Source organism: Mastigoproctus giganteus, chromosome 8, assembly GCF_048544385.1.
Source record: "Mastigoproctus giganteus isolate SK-2022 chromosome 8, ASM4854438v1, whole genome shotgun sequence".
NCBI lineage: Eukaryota > Metazoa > Arthropoda > Arachnida > Uropygi > Thelyphonidae > Mastigoproctus > Mastigoproctus giganteus.
Genome location: NC_143582.1, coordinates 217,468,165 through 217,490,219, shown reverse-complemented (window position 1 = coordinate 217,490,219; position 22,055 = coordinate 217,468,165). Strand labels below are relative to the sequence as shown.

The following is a 22,055-nucleotide window of genomic DNA, read 5'->3' as shown; positions in this document are numbered from 1 at the left end:
TGACCTTTCCGCATCCTCCGTATTTGATGGTGATGGGCTCAAACCCCAGTCTAATCAAGAAGCGTGTGCTACGCACTGCTGCTCCTTCCCACCTGGCTACGGAGGTGCCTTGAAATGGTGTAACCCATGTTTAGTCTCCAGAGCTAAGTTCCGGTCAACCCTCCCCAATCTCTTCCAACTGGCAGTATGAATGATGTCTTTTGAGATTATGATGAACACCACGGCAAGATCAAAACTTCCTTACATTTCAAGGATACAGCTCTAAAACGGTGTTTGCAGGCCAGCCGCTAGTTAGTACACTGGACCAAACCTGTTGGTAACTCTCTAGGAGGCTTCCAAATCAGATAGTGTATAACCTTGCTGGCCGGCCGGGCTAGCCGAGTGGGTAAAGTACCTGCCCGGCAACCCAAAGGTCGCGGGTTCGATTCCCGCCTCGGGCTTGGATCAAAGTACTGCAAAAACCTTGGGAGGTGCAATATGGCCACAGAAGCCGATGCGCCAACAACTACCAAATCAAAAAAAAAAAAAAATAACCTTGCTGCCTCTACTCTGCCAGATAGTGACTGGAGGGAGTCCGAGTAGTGTATATGCGGGGAGAGGGGGGGCATTTCCGAAGCCACGTTATGTCAAGGATCTGAGTATATTCTTACCATGTGTAGACCATATCCAAAAATTTCATTACTTCATACAGCATGTCCCACCCACTTTTTCTTACCATTGAATACACTGATTGTCTGTTCCGATATTCCATGTCAGAGACTTGGTAATTTGGAATATCCTCTTTTCGATCTTCTCTGGCTTAAAATCTCTCTACCTCCTTGTGTCAAATTCATCTGTTGTCTCTACCATTCTCCCAACTCCACTAATCACTTGGAGCTCTTTGACTTCCTCTCTTTGCAACTTGTCTTTCTCCAGTCCAACTTTCCTGACAGTGAGGTGATTTTAATATTCACAACTCCAGCTAACTTTCCCTAGTCTCACAGACCCAGCTAGTCGAGATACTGAGGCTTTTGCAATTACTAATGATCTCACACAGATTGTTCATTTACCAGAATACAGGACAATCCTAACCATACAGCCAACACGCTTGATATTTTTCTCGCAAACAACCCTTCTAAGTATATGGTCGAAGTGAGTGGCCCTTTAGGCACCTCAGATCACAACTTGGGGATTGTCGCTTCTCCAATGGAGCCTTTACCTCATGGTTATTCCAAATCTCATGTTGTTTGGCATTACAAGAAAGCAAAATGGGATGACCTGCGAGATTTCTTTTCCTTGGTCACATTACTGTTTCAAAACTTCTGATGTCAGCGTTTGCTCAGATCGTGTCAGCGAAATTATTCTTGTAGGAATGGAATTATTTATTCTGCACTCCACATTAAAATCTCGTCCTTTATCCAAACCTTAGTTTTCCAATAAATGTGCTAAGGCTGTTTGAGATAAGACTGTTGCATATCGTAATTGGCTTGTTTCCAATTCTTCAGTTTCATTTTCTGTCTACACCAGAGCTAGTAATAATTGTAAAGCAATTATTAATCAGTCCAAACTAGATTGTGAACAGGCCAAGAGTAGAAAACTTGCTTTTTGCCCAAATACTAGCCGAGCATTCTGGTCTCTTGCCAAAGCTATTGGCCGCAACTTTTGCCCATCTCTGCTCCCACTTCTGTCAAAACCAGATGGTTCTATTGTCGAATCAGCCAAGAATAAAGCTGACCTGCTAGCATCCCATTTTTCTTCCAACTCATTAATTAACAATCTTGATAAAACACCTCCCACCATTCCCAACACACTCCATTCAATGCCTCCTGTGGTTTTCCGTCAGAAGGATTTTGACTAATCTTGATGCTCAGAAAGCTCCAAGTCCTGATGGTATTTCTCCACTTGTTCTCAAAACTTGTGCTCCTGAACTTACTCCTGTTCTTTGCCGCTCCTTTTCTCACTTTCTTATTCCAAAGGCGTTTTTCTTTCTGCTTGGAAATTTGCCCATATCCAGCCAGTTCCTAAAAATAGTGACAAATCCCTCCTATCCAATTCTCGTCCCATTGCAATTACTTCTACTCTTTCTAAAGTAATGGAGAAATCAATTAACTGCTAACTTTTAAACTACCTAGAAACCTTCCATCTGATCAACGATTACCAGTATGGAGTCTGTCAGTGTCGATCCACTGGTGATATTCTGGCTTATGTTACCCATTTATGAACAAATTCAATGGAAAAGTTCGGTGAAACACAAGCAGTTGCTCTTGACATCTCAAAAGCTTTCGATCGTGTTTGGCATAAAGGTCTTCTAAACAAGCTTCCATCTTATTGTTTGCCAACTGTTTTTTTGTAATTGGTTATCCAGTTTTCTCTCTGACCACTCACCGAGGGTGATGGTGGATGCTCTCTGTCTTCTAACTTCTCCACTAATGCTAGTGTCCCCCAAGGTTCAGCTCTTTCCCCCACTCTTTTCCTCTTGTATATTAATGACCTTCCATTGACCAGAAATCCTATCCATAGTTTTGCTGATGATTGCACGATGCATTCCACTTTCCAGTTTGAGAAACCTTGCCATGCTCAATCACATTCAACTTCTCAAATATCTGCTACCAATTCCTTAAATGCCAATCTCCACGTAATTCTCCAGTAGGGCAAAGACAAGTTAGTTGATTTCAAACTTCTAAAACTCAGTCCTGTCTTATATCTTGCAAAAAGGATTCTTTTGATCCTATGCTTATTTTTGGTGACACTCTGATTTCTAGGCAAGATGAGATATCTCTTTTGGGGATTAACCTGACTTCTAATCCCTCTTGGCATAAGCACATTACAAATATTGCTTCCTATGCATCCAAAAAACTTGGTTTTCTCTTTTGCTCTCAGTGGTACTTTTCTTCCCAACAGCTGTTCACTCTGTACAAATCGCAAATCAGTCCTACCGTGGAATATTGTTCCCGCATGGGGGGGGGGGGGCGGTGAGCCCAAAATCTCTCTCAGGCTCCTAGATTCCATCCAGAAGAGGGCAGATAGGATAATTAATGACTCATCTTTAACAGATTGTCTCCACTCTCTGTCTCATAGTTGTACTGTTTCTGCTGCATGCCTTTTCTACAGATACTTCCATGGGCACTGTTCTTCTGAATTGGCTTCTATAATTCCCGCTCTCTCTTTAAAAACAGTCCAAACACGTGCTACCACTGTCCAACTTCAAACTCAAAGAACCAATTTTTCATTTTCCTTGTTTATTCATTCAACTGCCGTTTTCTGGAACAACTATCCTTCGTATGTATTTCCTTAAAATTTCAGTCTACAGAGGTTCAAGTCTAATGTCAACAAATATCTTCTTTCATCTTCTCCACCTCCAGCCCAAGCACAGTACTAAGTACTATAGGTTCTAATACCTCTTGTGTTTGGGTTAAAAAAAAAAAAAAATTTAAAAAATCTCAGACAGAGCTCAATGTCTGACAGTACTGATCATCAAAATGCTATATAAAATTGCCACCAAAACTAGCAGACAAAAACTGCAGGAAATTTGACAGTGGTAAATTAATAAATAATTTAAATAAAATGCATATCAAATGCTGTAGTTCCTAAATTATATACTTCCAAAGTTAATATCCATGGATTCTCAGCCGACCGGGTTAGCCGAGTGGGTAAAGTACCTGCCTGGCAACCCAAAGGTCGCGGGTTCGATTCCCGCCTCGGGCTTGGATCAAAGTACTGCAAAAACCTTTGGAGGTGCAATATGGCCACAGAAGCCGATGCGCCAACAACTACCAAATCAAAAAAAAAAAAAATCATGGATTCTCATGCATTGAAAAGTTGTAAAAATGTATATAGACTAATAAACCTAACTGGGCTGTTATGCTGTAGAAAAGTTATAACAGTCTGATCAGAATGATAGCATTAATTTAAATTTTATTTTTAGTTTGGCATTGCAATGTTTTAATTACATGTTTAGTTTTAGTATTTTGCATTAAAATCTGTTATGTTATGCTTCCTTTACATTTCATTTTCAAAATTATTTTTCAAAAAAATGCAACCTTAAGTTAGCATAACTATACATTTCAGTTTCAAGTTAAAACTATTGCTAATATTGACTATCTCTAAAATGTTAATTAACATATAAAGGGGCAGTATTGTCTGCTGAGTAAAAGGGAGCACTGTTTGCACTATCATTCTTTTGTTGCACAGAACAGTTGGAACGATGTTCTTCTATTGTGAACGTTAAAGTGATGTGTTCTTTTGTTGCGGAGAACATTTGGAGTGATATGATCTTTTGTTATGAAGTTGGTTGGAGTGACGTGTGGAATAACTGGGGGGTAAAATGTATTAATGTAACATAACTTATTCATATACGTAGGACTTTGTTTTCTTAGACTATTATACCGTAGTACCTTTATAAATCATATAGTAAGTAGAAAATTGGCTATTAGTATTAGTAACGGCTGCATGGTGCAAGAAAGCCTATGGCTTATGCTGCACCAGCCAAAAAAAAAAAAAAAAAAACCCGAACAAAACAATGATAAAAAAATAAAATAAATAAATAAATAATAATAATTAATAAAAAAAAAAAAAGGAAATTAAACCTATCATCCTATGCGCTTCCCTTACCCGAAAGTACTATCCAGATGACCTTTGAATTTCCCCAAACTGTCGGCCTCTGCCACCCATGAAGGCAACTTATTCCAGTAATTTATAACTCGCTGGCTAAAATAAAACTTCCTGCAGTCCAATCTAAACATTTCCCCCCGTAACTTGAATTTATGTCCCCTAGTTCTAGCATCATTTATAATCTTGAAAATTTCATCCTCATTCATTTTACTGATGCCTCTCAGAGCCTTAAACACCTCAATCAAATCTCCTCTAAGGTGTCTAGTTTCCAAACTCTGCAACCCACATATTCAAAGTCTTTCTTCATAAGGACGCCCTTTTGCCGATCTCACCAGGCGAGTTACCCATCTTTGCACCCTTTCAAGAAGCTCAATGTCTTTCCTTAATTGCGGTCTCCATACTTGAACACAGTATTCCAAGTGTGGTCTAACATAAGCCTTATATAATGGGATTATCACATCCCTATCTCTACTTGCAAAAGTTCGATAGATCATCGATAGGACACCATGGGCCTTCCTTGCAACCTGTTTACAATGCTCAGAGAATTTCATGTCTGACCGTATCGTAACACCCAAGTCCCTTTCCTCCAGTACTGGGTTTAGTTGAACTCCACCAAGTGAATAAGTTTTTTTGGGATTACCGTTTCCCAGGTGTAATACCTTACACTTTGTTGGATTAAAGCATAGCTGCCATTTTTCTGACCATTCCTGAAGTCTATCTAGGTCTCTCTGAAGAAGCTCAGCTTGACAGTGATCATTAACTACTCTACCAATTTTAACATCATCTGCAAATTTAGACATCACGCCCTCTATCCCTTCATCAATGTCGTTTATGAAAATTAAAAACAACAGTGGTCCTAATACTGATCCTTGGGGAACCCCACTTCTTACATCAACCCAATCTGAGGAATAGCCATTTATCACAACCCTCTGCCTCCTGCCCTGAAGCCATCCTTCTATCCATCTAAGGATTTTCCCAGTGATTCCAACCTGTTCCAGCTTATAAAGCAACCACTCATGTGGGACTGAGTCAAAAGCTTTGCCGAAATCCAAATAAACAATGTCGGAATTATTCCCTAAATTCAGCTCATGAGTGACCCTTTCGAAATAGCGAACCAGATTTGTTAAACATGATCTTCCCTTTACAAAACCACGCTGAGTATCCTTGAGAATTTCAATTCAATCCAAATGATCCTGAATTCCACCCTTGATCATTGCCTCCATGATTTTCCCTACTACTGATGTCAGACTGACAGGTCGATAATTTCCAACTTCACTTTTAGAGCCACCCTTATGTATGGGAGATACATTTGCACTTTTCCAATCCAAGGGAATCTCCCCAGAGTCTAGTGATGCTCGCATAATTAGCCTCAATGGTTCAATGCACTCGCTTGCCGCCTCTCTTAAGATTATAGGGTATATTCCATCAACTCCAGGAGCCTTACTGGTCTGTAGGCTTGAAAGTTTTTTCATTAAATAATCTTGCGAAATTTCAATATCATTAATTACATATTTTTTAACTTCGCTCCCACAATTTCCCATTGCCACAAAAGGCTTTTCATTTGTAAATATCGATGCGAAATAACTGTTGAGTTCATCTGCAACGGCAGCTGGTATATTTATTACTATCCCCTTTCCCTTACGTAAAGGTCCAATCTGGTTTGTCCTGCTCTTCTTGGCATTTATATATGTGAAGAATTCTTTCCCCCCCCCCCTGTTTGCTCTCTTTGCTAGTGATCTCTCATAAACTGCCTTTGCCTGTCGAACCTTTTCTGTGGCTCTATTGCACATCACCTTGTAGCTGTTATAGGCATCAGTACTTTTTATTGCTCTGTAACCTTTCCATGCCACCTTTTTCTGCTCAATTAATGTGGCAACTTCACTATTCATCCAACTTGGAACCCTTCTCGTGGAGTATTTTTTTAATGGTATATACGTATACAAGGCATCTGTGATTAATGTTTTAAAAGCGTACCACAGTTCAATTGTATTCATTCTCTGCGCGATATCTACCCAGTTAATAGAGGCCATGTAGTACCTTAAGGCATCATAATTTCCTTTTCTGAAATTAAAACCCATTCCTTTGCCTTTTACTTCTGCTACCTCTCTCGTCATCATCCACCGTAGAACTCCGTGATTACTTCCTGCTACTGGTTCCTCTACTGTCAGCCCTGTTATGTCATCTGATTCATGTGTGATGATGAGGTCTAGGATATTCTTTTCTCTAGTACTTTCCCTGACATGTTGATACAAATAACAGTCATCTAGTTGATTTAAAAATTTTGTTCCCCATGTCGAGTTTCCTTCCCATTTACTCCAATCAATTAGAGGCAAAGTGAAATCAATCATAATAAGGCATTGACACTTACTTGCCCATTCCATTTGCATGTAGAGGCTTTTGTCATAATCTTCACAATCACCTGGTCTGTAGATTACTCCTACTCGCATTATACCTTTGTTTCCAACTGTCTCACACCATACAGACTCTATACTAGCATGTGAAATGTCTGAATCCGGGAAAGCTATCGTCGCACTCAGACTGCTTCTGATAAGAAGCATTACCCCACCACCCCTTCTATCTACCCTATCCTTCCTAAATACATTATACAAGCCGTACTGAAACTCATCATCCCCAATTTCCGGGTCGCACCACGTCTCTGTAAGCCCTATTATGTCCGCGTTACTTGTTTTAACCAGCAGTTCGAATTCGCTCATTTTATTGACGACACTTCTAACATTACTGTATAAACAATTAAGATTTACTGTTCTTGTATATTTAACAACCCTAACACAACCCTTGAAGTTTTTTAGGCTCTCTTCCCTGATATTAGCTACCCGCTCACGTGAAATGTTTCTGCCCCCAGAACATCTAGATAATACGTCCAGTTGGGGTAACAGATAAGAACTCTTAAGGTATGTGCAAGAGTTACTTTGACCAATATTATCAGATAAACGCGTGTCAGTATTACCCACATCCCCCCTAACTAGCAGTTTCCCTGAACCTTTAAGTATCCTCAATAATACTGGCAAAAACTTTTGCACCACCTTTGTTTAAGTGTATCCCGTCTCTACAAAACAAATTCCTTCTACCTAAAAGTGTGGGCCATGCTGATAGAAATTTAGCCCCTAAAGCCTTGCAGATTCCCTCAAGTCTTGAGTTAATCCACAAGGCTCTTAACATATAATCCTTCCTATCGTGTCTGGGCAGAATTGCAGACACATAGACATTATGGCCTAGCTCGCGACATTTCCTCAGCACGGTCCTGTATTTTTCCAACAAATCGTCAGATCGTGTACGTTTAATATCATTAGTCCCCACATGAATAATAATATTTTCTTTACCCCCTTTAAAATCTGACAATCTGTTGGTGACATCATCAATAGTTGCTCCCGGCAGACATACCCTGGTTCTACCCCACCTATCCTTATTACAAAAAATATTCCCCGTTTCCTTGACAATGGAGTCTCGTAATAAAACAATGTCCTTTTTAACCAGAGTAGTTTGCACTTGGTTTTTCTGTTTTGAGGCTTGAATCGGGTGTGCATCACTTGGTAGATTGCTGGAGTTTTGAGTCCCTGACGAGCTCCCAGATGCATTATTCTCGAGGGCAAGCACTCATTTTTTCAGGGACTCAAATTGTTCCATCAGTTCACCAAATTGTAATTTAAGATCGGTGCACTCTTTACGTCGATCACAAAGAAAAGAATCCCCAAGGGAGGTAGGATTAGTCACCAGGTCGACCTTGGAAAAAACATTCCACAGGTTCCACAACAGATTAAACCATTACTCACCCGTAAATCGTCATCGGCTATTTCCGTGTGAGTCACGATACCCTGTGACGTGTTTAAGGCAGATCTCGTAACTACCATTATAAAATTAAATAAATATCAACGAAAGTAACTTTAAAAAAATTATATCTATAATATTATTAAAATCAAACAGTTACAGGAAAACCTATAACAAAATAATCCAACAATATCTAAATAAATCAAATATTTAAAAGCACTATCCAAAAGTAAACCACTTAACTGAGGAGCCCTGTCTAAGCGCGTCCGCTCACCTCGAATGCCAGCAGTCTATATAATTACTAGGCACTGCTAAATTAAGCATCTAAAATAAACAAAAATAAGCATCTAAATTAAAATGAACATATAATGCTGGATAAGAAGAACAGAAACTTATATGCAGCGTATATATTTTGTTCATTTCTTTTGAGTATTCTATTCAAAGCCCCTGATGAGTGTGGACCAATGTTCATATGAATGAATAAAGGTATATTACCGTATTTCCCCATGTATAAGACGCACCCTTTTTTGAAAAATTTGGGGTCTAAAAACTGGGTGCATCTTATACAGTGGTTGTAGATTTTTTTACTCGCATTTCCCGCTTTTTTCGCGCTCACTGTTTTGCACTTGTTACTGGTATATTAGGTTACGTTTTGCCACGTTCTGCCCAGAAATGGCTCAGAAAAGATTTTCGTACAGTGCTGAATTCAAGTTAAAAGTGATCCAGTTTGCAAAAGTGAATGGAAATTGTGCTGCCTCCTATGCTGATTTTCAAACGCAAAACAATGCCAAAAGAAGACATTCCTCAAGGCGTGATTGTCCACATTCATGACACGGGTTGGATGGATCAGGATGAGATGAAGATCTGGTTTGAGAAAGTTTGGAGCAGGACACCAGGTGGGCTCCGCAAACCTGCCCTATTGGTGCTTGATCAGTTCAGGGCACACATAACAAAAAACACAAAGAAGATTGCTGCAGAGCAAAAAACAAAAATTGCCGTCATACCTGGAGGCTTGACATCCCAGCTCCAACCACTTGATGTCAACATTAACAAACCCTTCAAAGCTGCCATGAGAGACGAATGGAACCAATGGATGACGTCTTCTGGAGACAATTTGACACCATCAGGAAGAGTGAAGAAACCAACTACAGGAGAAGTTTGTACCCGGGTGAAAAGATCCTGGGATAATATCAAGATTGAGATCATTGTCAAGTCATTTAAGAAGTGTGGCATTTCAAATGCCATAGATGGAACTGAGGACGAGGAATGTATGAAGACAGTGATTCGTCATCAGACACAGTTGAGGACAAGCTAATGGAAGGGAGTTTTGACAGTGATGAGTTGTATGAATTTTATGATGAATAAAACTTGGGTTCAATAACTTTATCTAATACATTTTTTTTTTTTTTTTTTTTTTTTTTCAAATTTCGGGCCCCAAAATTAAGGTGCGTCTTATACATGAGGAAATACGGTATATGCTCATTTAGTATTGTAGTATTTTCTTATTTAGTATTTTTATTATTTAGTTATATTCTTATTTTAATAATGTGCAATTAGGCTAAACACAGTGCCTAAATAGGTTGACAGCCAATTTATGTTAGTATGTGATTGCTGGGCTCTATTTTATGTTAATTAGGCTATGTTAGAACAGAAAACATTATAATATATTAAAATTAAAAATGAACATTTAATGTTTAATTGCACAGGCAGTGACATTAGCAGGGCTTGAAAAATTTTGTGCTGGCTCACCAGTCAGCCAGCTATCTCACTAGTCAGATGCTAGCCTGGGTAGAGTACAGTATTGAATCCAGAGTGTTTGCTGGACTGGAAGGAAAGAATATAAACTTTGGGGGTACATGTAGTATATGTGTATATTTTTTATTATTATTTAATATTTACAATATATGTACATGTTTCAAACAAATCTCTATATTTATGAATGTTATAATAAGAGAATATGAGGAAACAAAAGGAAATATTTATTATTTAACATGTAAATACTAACGGTCAGTTCACAAAAGCCACATTACTGACAATAATCACAGTTTAATCATACAAAAATCATACAAATTATAATCAAACATGCAAGTATTATAATAATCTTATTCTTCTTTGCTTTTTCTTTGCATATGTATCAATCACTTCATTTATTAATTTTTCTGATAATTCATTCAGACCTTCTAAGCTTATCTTCTTGCAATATTACAGTACAGATACATATATAATAAAAAGATTATAAAATGTATTGTTTATAGGCTGCAACCAAACCGTCTTGTTTGCGGTGCACAAAGGCAGAATTAGCCACAAGTAGACTCTTGCTGTGAAAAAAACAAATAAAGGGAATCTGAAAACCATAAAGCGAAACTGCCAACGATTGAAATAGTGGTTGCAGTAGACTCCTCCTCTGGCCAGACATCATTTAACTCTGAAAGCCACAGGACACTCTCTAATTACAATAGCCTCCGTCACCGAGGAACCAGTTCAGGCGAACCTATTCATGGCCTGCAATCCAGTCGTTGTCTTGTTTGCGATATACAAACAGTTAGTCAAAAGTAGACCACTGTTTGCGTGAAACACTATCAAGAGATGGTTTGTGTGAAACTAAAGGGAACCATAAAGCGAAAATGCCGACACTCGAAATAGTGGCATTTGGTTACAGTTTGTGGAGCTAGAAATATTGTTCATTTAATTATATTGAAAATTTCATGTATTTTTAATTTTAGTGATTTATTTTCACTGTGTACCACCTAACAAGTACCACACTTAGTTGATGTGATTTTTTTGTGTTGTGTTTATTTGACGTAAATTTATTGAATTCATGTTTTATAATTACAACACTGTGTAAACTGATAATATGGCCCCTAAAGAGTGCAGTAAGAAGAAAATTTCAATTAAAATTAAACAAAAAATGTGCCGAAAATTTCAGCGTCCACAGTCTTTGAACAAATATTAAAATAAAAAATACTAATTTTCGCTGGGGTAAATTTTATTCCACCGGGGGTGAAACTCACCCCCGTAACCCCCTGGATTCAACACTGGTAGAATACCATAGTACCTAATATATTATATCATAGTCATTTGTTCAATCCCAGACTGGGTCAGTTTATTTTTTTGTTGCTATGGTTAGTTTTTATCCTGTGTAACTACCAGTGCTGAAGCAAATATGTTAACTACTTATATATTAGTTTGTTTATCAGTGATACTTGTCATTAGGATTTTAAAAATAGATACTGTTTTATTTTCAGTGACATAAGACCACAAGTATGAACATCGATATTCAAGCAAGCAAATTAATCTAGAATAACACAAAAGATAGTGGTGTATAAAGAAAGAAAAAAAAATACACAAATCCATGTACGCTTAAATGTGTTTTTCCTCTTAGATATGATTACACCACTTTTAGTAGCATGACATTTATGTCCTTGGAATGTGTCTAACAGTTTTTGCACTGAAATACCACATGTCTGTGGCCCTCTCAGGTTTACATTGTGACAGGTGGTCCATTTAGATTGATCATCATCAGATCATTCAAACTTTCACACTCTAAAGATGACCTGAATTTATTTTAATCAGGTTAATCTGGCTGAATCCCCATTCACAGGCAGCTGTAGATGTAAGTAATATAGTGGAAATTTTCTGGAGTTTCAAGAGAACATGAAAATGATCACTTTGAGACATCGTTTTGCCAGTAAATCCTTCAGAGACAAACCTTCAGACCACACTTTGAATTCATACCACTTATCTAACACTTTCTCAATTATGTCTCTCTTTGTTCTTGACTTGCAAAAGAGCCTTATAGTTTTAATTGTAATGCCATTCTGGGGGTTTCCCCTATCCCTAACTCTATACAAGAGTTAATATTTCATGATTCCCAAAACTTTCTAAGAAAGCTTTCAGCCAAGTGAATGTTATCAAATACTGACATAGCAGTCAATATATCTCAGTGGTAGGAAAAATCTTGGAGGCAATGAACAAGAGTGCAATCCAGGGACATTTAGATAGATATGGCATTCTGAAGAACACACAACATGGTTTTATTAAGGGTAAATCATGCTTAACTAACTTAGTAGCTATTTTGACAGTTGCTCATGAGCTGGATTTAAGGAACCATTTCGACATAGTTTATTTGGATTTTAGCAAAGCATTTGATTTAGTCCTTCATAAGAGGTTACTGTATAAGCTTGAACAGTTTGGAATTACTGGTAAGATTCTAAGCTGGATTGTTGGGTGGCTGCAGAGCAGAATGCGGAGGGTATTCTTCAGATTGATGTAACGTCAGGCGTGGGGTCCCTCAAGGATCAGTTCTCGGACCACTGTTGTTTCTCATTTCATAAATGACGTCAACGAAGGACTGGAAGTTGTGAGGTCAAAATTTGGATGACATAAAGATTGGCAGAGGCATTAATAGTCAGTGCCAAGCAGCACTCCTTCAGGATGACTTGAACAGACTTCAAAGATGGTCAGAGAAGTGGGAGCTATGTTTTAATGGTGCTAAATGCAAGGTCTTACACTTGGGGAATAGCAACCCCCAAATAAATTAGATATTTTGTGAGGTTGAAATAAAAGCAGTGGAGGAGGAAAGGGATCTGGGAGTTACAATATGGGCAGATATAAAGTTTTCTGAACAGTGAAAACAGGCAGCCAGGAAAGGCCATGATGTCCTATCAATGATTTATCAAATGTTATCTTGTAGAGATAGGGAAGTCATAATCCCACTGTATAAGGCAATTATAAGTACACATTTGGAATACTCTGTTCAAATATGGAGACCTCATCTGAAAAAAGACATTGAGCTTCTTGAATGGTTCAAGATGTGCAACTCGAATGGCGAGATTGGCAGGACAACCGTATGAGGAAAGACTCTGATTATGTGGTTATGTGGGCTACAGAGCTTGGCAACCAGGCACCTCAGAGGTGACCCGATTGTGGTTTATAAGGCTGTGAGAGGAATTATTAAAATGAATGAAGGTGGAATTTTCATTGTTATAAAGAATTTCAGAACTAGGGGTCATACATTCAAATTACAGGGGTTGAGGTTTAGATTTAGACTGTAGGAAGTTTTCTTTTAGCCAGCAAGTTGTTGATTGCTGGAACAAGTTGCCTTTGCAGGTAGTGTTGAGGTTGACAGTTTGAATAAATTCAGAAATCAACTGGATAGTTAACTGTGTGAGGAGAGGAGCATATAATTTTCTTATCTACTTGGGTTTTTTTTTTTTTTTCACCAGTGCAGCAAAAGCCTGTGGCTGCCTTGCTTTATATAGTGAATACTTTTACTATTACTATCTGTAACTGTGTCCAAAAATCATTCATTTATGGTTGCTAACCCTTTTTCTGTTATTTTATTTCCATCTATTTTAAATTTATTGTGTCCTTTTACAATTTAAGTCAGTTGAACATCATTATACAACCCATCCACAGGTGTTGAATTTTTACAAATTGTACTTCCATATGCCCTAGATTGTTTTTGAGTCCTTTAAGACTGGCCAATGCCTTGTTAACCTGAATCTGCACTTGGTTTATTAATAACTCAGGCTTCTTAAAAACCAAAGGGAGCTTTACTAACGTCAACAAAATCATGCAGAAAGGGCAGAGTTCTAAGCAATTTGTAATTTTTCAGTGTCTTCAATATGCCTTTTGCTTTTTTGCTGTTATTTTCCTTGCCACAAATCAAGTTTTCAAGATGTGTCACTAGAGGTCTGCAGTCTTCAATGACAGCTTTAATGGTTCCCACTTTGTTGGCTACCCAACATACACTGTGTAATTTGTGTAACTTCATCGGTTTTGTTGATAGCAGTTCTGCAAACTACTTTTGCTCTATACTGGATCTGTTACAGAAATTGAAAATTGCAATAAGGCAGCGATGAATTTCCTCAGTGTATGGTACTGCTTTAAGTGATTTGAAAACACTTAATTGCAACTTATGTGCTATAGTATGTATAGCTGTGACATGTTCTACACAATCTGTGATTTACCTTACCAAACCACTGATGCCTCCAATCATGGAAGGTGCTCCATATGTTGCTAGCCCAAGACATTTTTCTTTTCAAGTGTACCTCCTTCAGTTCTTTATCAGTGCTGTTTAGGTAGTCTGAAGCATTACTATTTTCCAAGGGAACAGTAACCAAGAACAACTCTTTGATACTTCCATCGTTTATGTATCTTACGTAAATTATACATTCTTCTGTTTCTTACCTCTTAGTTGTGCCATTTAACAAAATAGAAATGAATTCTGATGCTCTGATATCAGCAACAATATTTTCCTTTATGTAATAGGCTATGTGGTGTATGAATTCTCTACACTGATTGTTGTTTGTGTATTCATCCAAAACCTCAGCATTAAGTCTGTTTGCTAATTTAATAGGGCTTTTTTACGTTAGTGAAAGGCTTGTTGTTTTTGGCAATGTAATATATATTAAAACATTTCCAACTGAGCAAATATTTTCTTATCCATCTTTTTAACATACATTGCAGTTGCACTATTTTTTGGATGTTCTTGAGCATATAATGCTTCCAATATATAGATCTGATAAATTATGTTACTTGAAAGTTTCATGTCTAAAAGGTTCCTTGAAGCCAATAACTGCATGTGATGAACTGTCACACAAAGCTTTGAATTGTGGACAAACAGACCACCTTACCACACCACTTTCATACTGAAGCCATGGAAATTGCTCTTTCCACTTTATCGGAGCAATATGGCCTTAGTTGCCAATGCTCCTTAAAACCCTACTACTACAACTAGTTTTCACTTTAAAAGAATTTCCTCTCTCCACTTTAAAAGAAATTTCCTTTTTCCACTAGTTTAGTGCATTTCCTTTAACTATCTTTGAATCTGTGGAATCATTAAATGAATATAATCTAGTGCTGCCTTCATTATACCATCATTTTCACATGCATTTTCAGTTCTAACAGTTATAATTACACTAACCAAAAGTTAATAGTTACACTAATTTAAACCTCTTCACATGTGTTAATTATATTTGTAAGCTCTACATATGAATTCTGATTGACTTTGGCTCCAAGTCATTGGCAGACAAACAGGGCTAGTGATGTTATATGATGTGGTGGTGATTGGGAAAACAATGGAAAAACATTTAGGTTGTTTTTTAGAACCAATATAAAAAAATTTTATATTTTCAGGAAAAAAAAATGTAATACTTCTTTCTCAAAATTCAAAGTTTAAATATCGACTATTAATGGTTTAAGTTCTGCCTATTTCACCATTGGTTACAAAATAAGGCAATTACTGCTGTCTGCTATGCATTTAATTTGTGTCAGTTGGCTGGCTACTTCACGTTACACCTAAGCTCTAATTATAAAATGTGCAGGTATCATAGCCGACCGGGCTAGCCGGGTGGGTAAAGTGCCTGCCTGGCAACCCAAAGGTCGCGGGCTTGGATCAGAGTAAATGCAAAAACTTTGAGAGGTGCATTATGGCCACAGAAGCCGATGCACCAACAACTAACAAAAAAAAAGAAAGCAGGTATCATATCCTCTTATTGATCATATTAGCATTAGTAGAGGCATATGATGCAAGAAAGGAAGCTTATATAGCATCAGCCAAAAAAAAAAACCTTCCAATTTCACCCATCCATTCACTCCAAATGCTTGTCTAGTTCTGCCTTGACTTATTTAAGTTTTCAACCTCCACTACAATTGATTGAAGTTTGTTCTACCTATCAACCACCCACTTGCCTAAAGGCAAATTTCCACACATCTATTCTACAATTGTCTTTCAATTTGAATTTGAATCATCTTTGTATCACCAGAAAACTTCAGCATTAATGGTATGCCAACATAAATAATGTTAATAAATATTAAAAACAGTATGGGCTCATCTTTGTATCACCAGAAAACTTCAGCATTAATGATATGCCAACATAAATAATGTTAATAAATATTAAAAACAGTATGGAGCCTAGCACAGAACCTTGAGGGACTGCACTAATAACATTAGTCCATGAATAACCACCCTCTGTCTTCTGCTACTCAACCATCTCTTTATCCATATCAGTAACTTGACTAATGCCACACTGCTCTCCACTATGTATAGCTGCCATTCATGTGGAACAATGTCATAAGCTTTACTGAAATCGATGTATATGATGTCAAAATTATTTTTGCATCTGGTTCCTTTATTACTGTGTCATAGTAGCTAATCAGATTGGTCAGACAAGATTGCCCTTTACAAATCTGTGCTGTAATTTCCATATAACTTCATTTCTATGATGATAATCCTGCATTACTTTTAACCACAGACTCCAATCTCTTTACCCTGGAACAGAAATCAAGCTTTCAGGTCTGCAATTACTCGCACTTCACCCTTTAATCCCCCATTGTGAATAGCAGATACATTTTTTCAAATTTCCAGTATTTAGAGACCTTGAATCCAAAATTTTTTTTAATAATTATGGTTGAAGGTTTTCTTACCTCCTCATGCTGTGGTTTCAATATAATTGGATAGAATTTGTCAGCCCCCAGTTGCCTTATTTACTTTTAGCTTCAACAATTTCTCTTCTACTTTCCTTCAATTATCACAAAATCATTTAGCATCCAATTAGAATTTGGTGTTTTGGTGTACTTTTCGTATCTCCATCCTTAAAAACTTCTTATATTTGAATAAATGCTGAATAAATGCTGATGCAAAGCATTTATTCAGTTTGCCAGCAGCCTGAATAGGATCATCATTAGTTATGCCATCCCTCCCTAGTGGATCAATGTGTTAATCTTCTAGTGCTAGCATTCTTAGTCAAAGACACGTAATCTGCCTAAGCTTGCCTAACCCCCTTAGTGACTTGATTGCAAACTAGTTTATACTTACTGTAGGCTTCTGTATCCCCTGATAATTTATTGTCCCATGCATTTTTATTCTCTGCCACTATTTTCATCAGTTCATTTTACATCTGTTTAGGTCTAAACCATGTACATGTTGTAAGAAATGTTGTAAAAGTTCACCATTGAACTGGAGTCGGACAATGCTCTTCATTTTTTTGATACCCTTGTTCGGCACGAGGGCATGCATTTAAAGACCTCTGTCCATTGCAAACTGATGTGTGCTGGCCAATTCACCAACTACCGGTCAGCACATGCTCACAGTCATCTTCTCAGTACCACCGAGTCCTATTAACCCATGCCTGGACCCACGCCAATTCTGTGGATGAGAGGAATGCTGACATTGTTAGGGTAAAAGCAGACTTGGCTAAATGTGGCTACCCTAGCAGTGCCTTGGATAGGTGTGACCTACAGACTCTTGACCACACGGCAAACCATAGAGCCACATGTAGCGATGACCCCTCCTCTACCGCCTTAACTCCCTACTACCCGAACCTGTCACAACCTCTCTAAGGTTTACAGACTTGCAAGATAAAATGCTTGCAACTTCCTGGCAGGGAATTGCAGACCCTCGTCTCCAGTGTAAAGACACCGAATTCCTTTCTCTTGTAGAGCAGTTCAGTGTACTGCATTTCCTGCCGTGACTGCACTGGCTGCTACTTTGGTGAATCTGGCAGAAGGCTCAACGAATGAGTTGCCGAACACGAGAGAACAATCCGTTCTGCGGATTTGGAACACCCAGCAATGATGGAGCACTTCTTGTCTACCCAGCACGACATTGAGGCATCCATCCTCCTGAATGATAAATGTTGGTGACCACAGCATATCCAAGTGTTGCTGTTACAACCACAAGCCTTTACTTCCAACTGCTAATTGTTTCTGTACCATTAGCATTATAGAAGAATACGATGCAAGAAAGCAAGCTTATGCAGCATCAGCCAAAAAAAAAAAAGACCCCACTCCAATTTCATCCCTCCGTTCATTCCAAATACCTAGCTCAGCCTTAAATCTGTTTAGGCAATCAACTACCCGCTGTCTAAAGGAAAACTTTTGCACATCTATTCTACAACTGTCTTTCCTCAATTTGAATTTATGCCCTCTCAGGTGATTATTCTGAGCAAAAGGAAGAATCCCATCAGCATTGAGCATGCTCAAACCATTCGAGGCTTTATACACCTCAGTCAGATCACCTCGCAGGTGCCTAGTCTCCAAACACTGTAATTTGCAAAACTTAAGCCTTTCTTCGTAAGAGCAATCCTTTGTTCCATTCACTAATCTTGTTGCCCTACTCTGTACTCGTTTCAAAAGCTACACATCCTTCTTAAAATGAGGCCTCCAGACCTGTATACAGTACTCAAGGTGTGGCCTGACCATTGCCTTATACAAGGGGATAACAACTTCCTTATTCCTACTAGAACAATTCCTGTATATCATTGACAAGACACCATGAGCTACTCTTGCAAACCATCTGCACTGTTCAGAAAACTTCATATCTGCCAGCACAGTTACCCCCAGGTGCTTTTCATTTACCACTGTAAGTGTAGTACACCAGAGTTGATACATTACTCTGAGTTACTGCTTCCCATTTGTAGTACTTTACATTTGTCAATGTTAATCTTCATTTTCACCTCCCAGCCCATGCTCAACTTTTCTAGATCCTGTTGCAGCAGCATACTGTCATTAGTGCCATTAACAACCCTGCCAACCTTCATATCATCTGCAAACTTGGACATTAAGCCTGATATACTGTCATCAATATCATTTATAAATACAGAAAATAACTATGGACCCAACATTGAACCCTGAGGACTCCACTAATAACATTAGTCCACAAAGAGCAGTGTACATTGATTACCACTCTCTGTTTCTTATCCATTGATTACCACTCTCTGTTTCTTATCCATAGCAGCAGTTTGCCTCCAATGCTGCACTGCTCCAATTTCTGCAGCAGTTTTCCACATGGAACAGTATCAGAAGCCTTTCTAAGATCCAAATATATAATATCAAAGTTACTCCCTGCATCCAGTTGCTTTGTGACCACATTATAGTATCCAATTAAATTGTTTAGACAAGACTTTCCCTTAGCAAAGCCATGCTGTGTCCGAGCTATAACTGAAGTCTTGTCTGGAATATCCTGCAGTGCTTCTTTAACCAGTGTCTCCATTAATTTCCCTGGAACAGAAGTTAAACTAACAGGTCTATAATTACTTGTGTCGCTATTTGATCCTCCTTTGTGAATTGTGGTGACATTTGCACATCTCCAGTCTGTGGGTACGTCCCCTGAGTCCAAGGAAGCTGTCATAATTATGGCAGGCGCCTCCGTAGCCAGGTGGGAAGGAGCAGCAGTGCGCAGCACACGCTTCTTGATTAGACCGGGGTTCGAGCCCGTCACCACCAAATACGGGGGATGCGGGAAGGTCAGGGAATGACCACCGCATATCCCAGAGCAATATGGCCTTAGTTGCTAATGCTCCTAAAATCCAAAATAACAATAATTATGGCTAAGGTTTTGCTTAGTTCCTTTGCTGCCTCCTTTAATATAACTGGACAGATCCCATCCACCCCAGTTGCCTTTCTTATGGTTATCTTCAACAAGTTCTCCTCTACTTTCCTCTCAGTTATTACAAAATCATTTAGCTCACTGCCAGAGTTTAATTCACCTCTGGCATTCCCCTCCCTGAATAACCCCTCATGTGTGAATGTAGATGCAAAATACTCATTTAGTTTGTTAGCCACCTGAGCAGGATCATCAACAGTTGAACCATCAATATCCAGTGAACCAATCTGATTCATCCCTTTCCTTCTAGAGTTTACATAGGTAAAGAACTCTTTGCTGTTTTTATTTGCCAAAGAGTTCTCATAATCTGCCTTTGCCTGCCTAATCTCCTTTGTGACTTGGTTACAGACCAGCTTATATCTATCATAGGCTGCCATGTCACCCATTAATTTATATGTATCCCATGCATTTTTCTTCTCTGCTATATGTCTCATTAGTTCATCTGACATCCATTTAGGTCTAAACCTTTAAAAATTTGACTTGCCGCATTATAGCCTTAGGTACTAATGCTCCATAAAACCCTAAAACAAATAAACAACCCTAAACCTTGAACAATATTTTAGTTGGTATGTAAAGCCTAGTAGCTTCCAAGATTAATTATTTGAATATCTCCCAATTTGAATTTGCTGTTGGTAACATCATCAGTTGTTCCTACCATATAGAATTTAAATACTGTCTCAGACCACTGTAGTCTCCTTTATGAAAGCAAAAACTCTTTCCTTTACCCCTGATGGTAGTTACCTCTTTGAGTAAATCCCACTTCGGCGCACTGTGATCACTGCCACCTAGTGGTTCCCTTATCTGCAGATTCTTAATGCATGAAGAATCACTACTGATAATAAATCTGATAAATACTGATAATTAATAAATCTCAGGCTAAAATAAAACTTCCTGCAATTCAGTCTAAACATCACCCCCCACCCCATAACTTGAAATTACCGCCAGTAGTTCTAGAATCATTTATAACTCTGAAAATTTCATCCTCGTTCATTTTACTTATGCCTGTCAGAGCCTTAAACACCTCAATTAAGTCTCTTCTAAGGTGTCTAGTTTTCAAGCTTTGCAACCCACATATTCGAAGTCTTTCCTCATGGGGGCCCTTTTGCTGATCTCTCCAGGCAAGTTACCTGTCATTGGACCCTTTAAAGAAGAACAATGTCTTTCTTTAGGTGCAGTCTCCATACTTGAACACAGTATTCCAAGTGTGGTCTTACAATAGCCTTATATAATGGGATTATGACATCCTTATCTCTACTAGCAATTGTTCGATAAATCATCAGTAGGACACCATGGGCCCTCCTTGCAACCAGTCTATAATGCTCGGAGAACTTCATATCTGTCCATATCGTAATATCCAAGTCCCTTTCCTCCACTACCGGCTTTAATTCGATTCCGCCAAGTATATAAGTTATTTTGGGATTACTGTTTCTCAGGTATAATACCTTACACTTTGCTGGATTAAAGCATAGCTGCCATTTTTCTAACCATCCCTGAAGTCTATCCAGGTCACTTTGAAGAAACTGCAAATTTAGACATCATGCCTTTTATACCTTCATCAATGTCATTTATGAAAATCAAAAACAACAGGTCATAATACTGATCCTTGGGAAACCCCACTTCTTATATCAAACCAATCTGAGGAATAACCATTTATCACAGCCCTCTGCCTCCTGCCCTGAAGCCATCCAGCTATCTATCTAAGGATTTTCCCTGTGATTCCAATCTGTTCCAGCTTATAAAGTAACTACTCATGTGGAACTGAGTCAGATGCTTTGCTGAAATCCAAATAAACAATGTCAAAATTATTCCCTAAATCCAGCTCTTGAGTGACCCTGTAAAAATAGCTAACCAGATTAGTTAAACATGATTTTCCCTTTACAAAACCAAGATGAGTATCCCTCAGAATTCCATTTCTGTCTAAATCATCCTGAACTCCACCCTTGATCGTTGTCTCCATTATTTTCCCTACTACTGAATTTAGACTGACCAGCTGGTAATTTCTCACTTCGCTCTTAGAACCACCTTTATGTATTGGAGATACATTGGCACTTTTCCAATCCAATGGAATCACTCCCGAGTCCAGTGATTCTCTCATAATTAGCCTCAATGGTTCAATGCAGTCACTTGCCATCTCCCTTAAGATTATAAGGTATATGCCATCAACTTCAGGAGCCTTACTGGTCTGTAGGCTCAAAAGTTTTTTCATTAAATAAATGTGTAAATTTCAACATCATTAATTACATTTTTTTTCAACTTCACTCCCATAATTTCTCTTTGACATAAAGGGTTT

General features: G+C 38.3%; 1 protein-coding gene across 2 annotated transcripts in view; it reads left to right on the top strand.

Annotated features, from left to right (window-relative positions):
- Window positions 1-22,055, top strand: part of LOC150082290 (endoplasmic reticulum lectin 1-like) — a 163,643-nt gene that overhangs the window by 131,507 nt on the left and 10,081 nt on the right. The window lies entirely within an intron of this gene.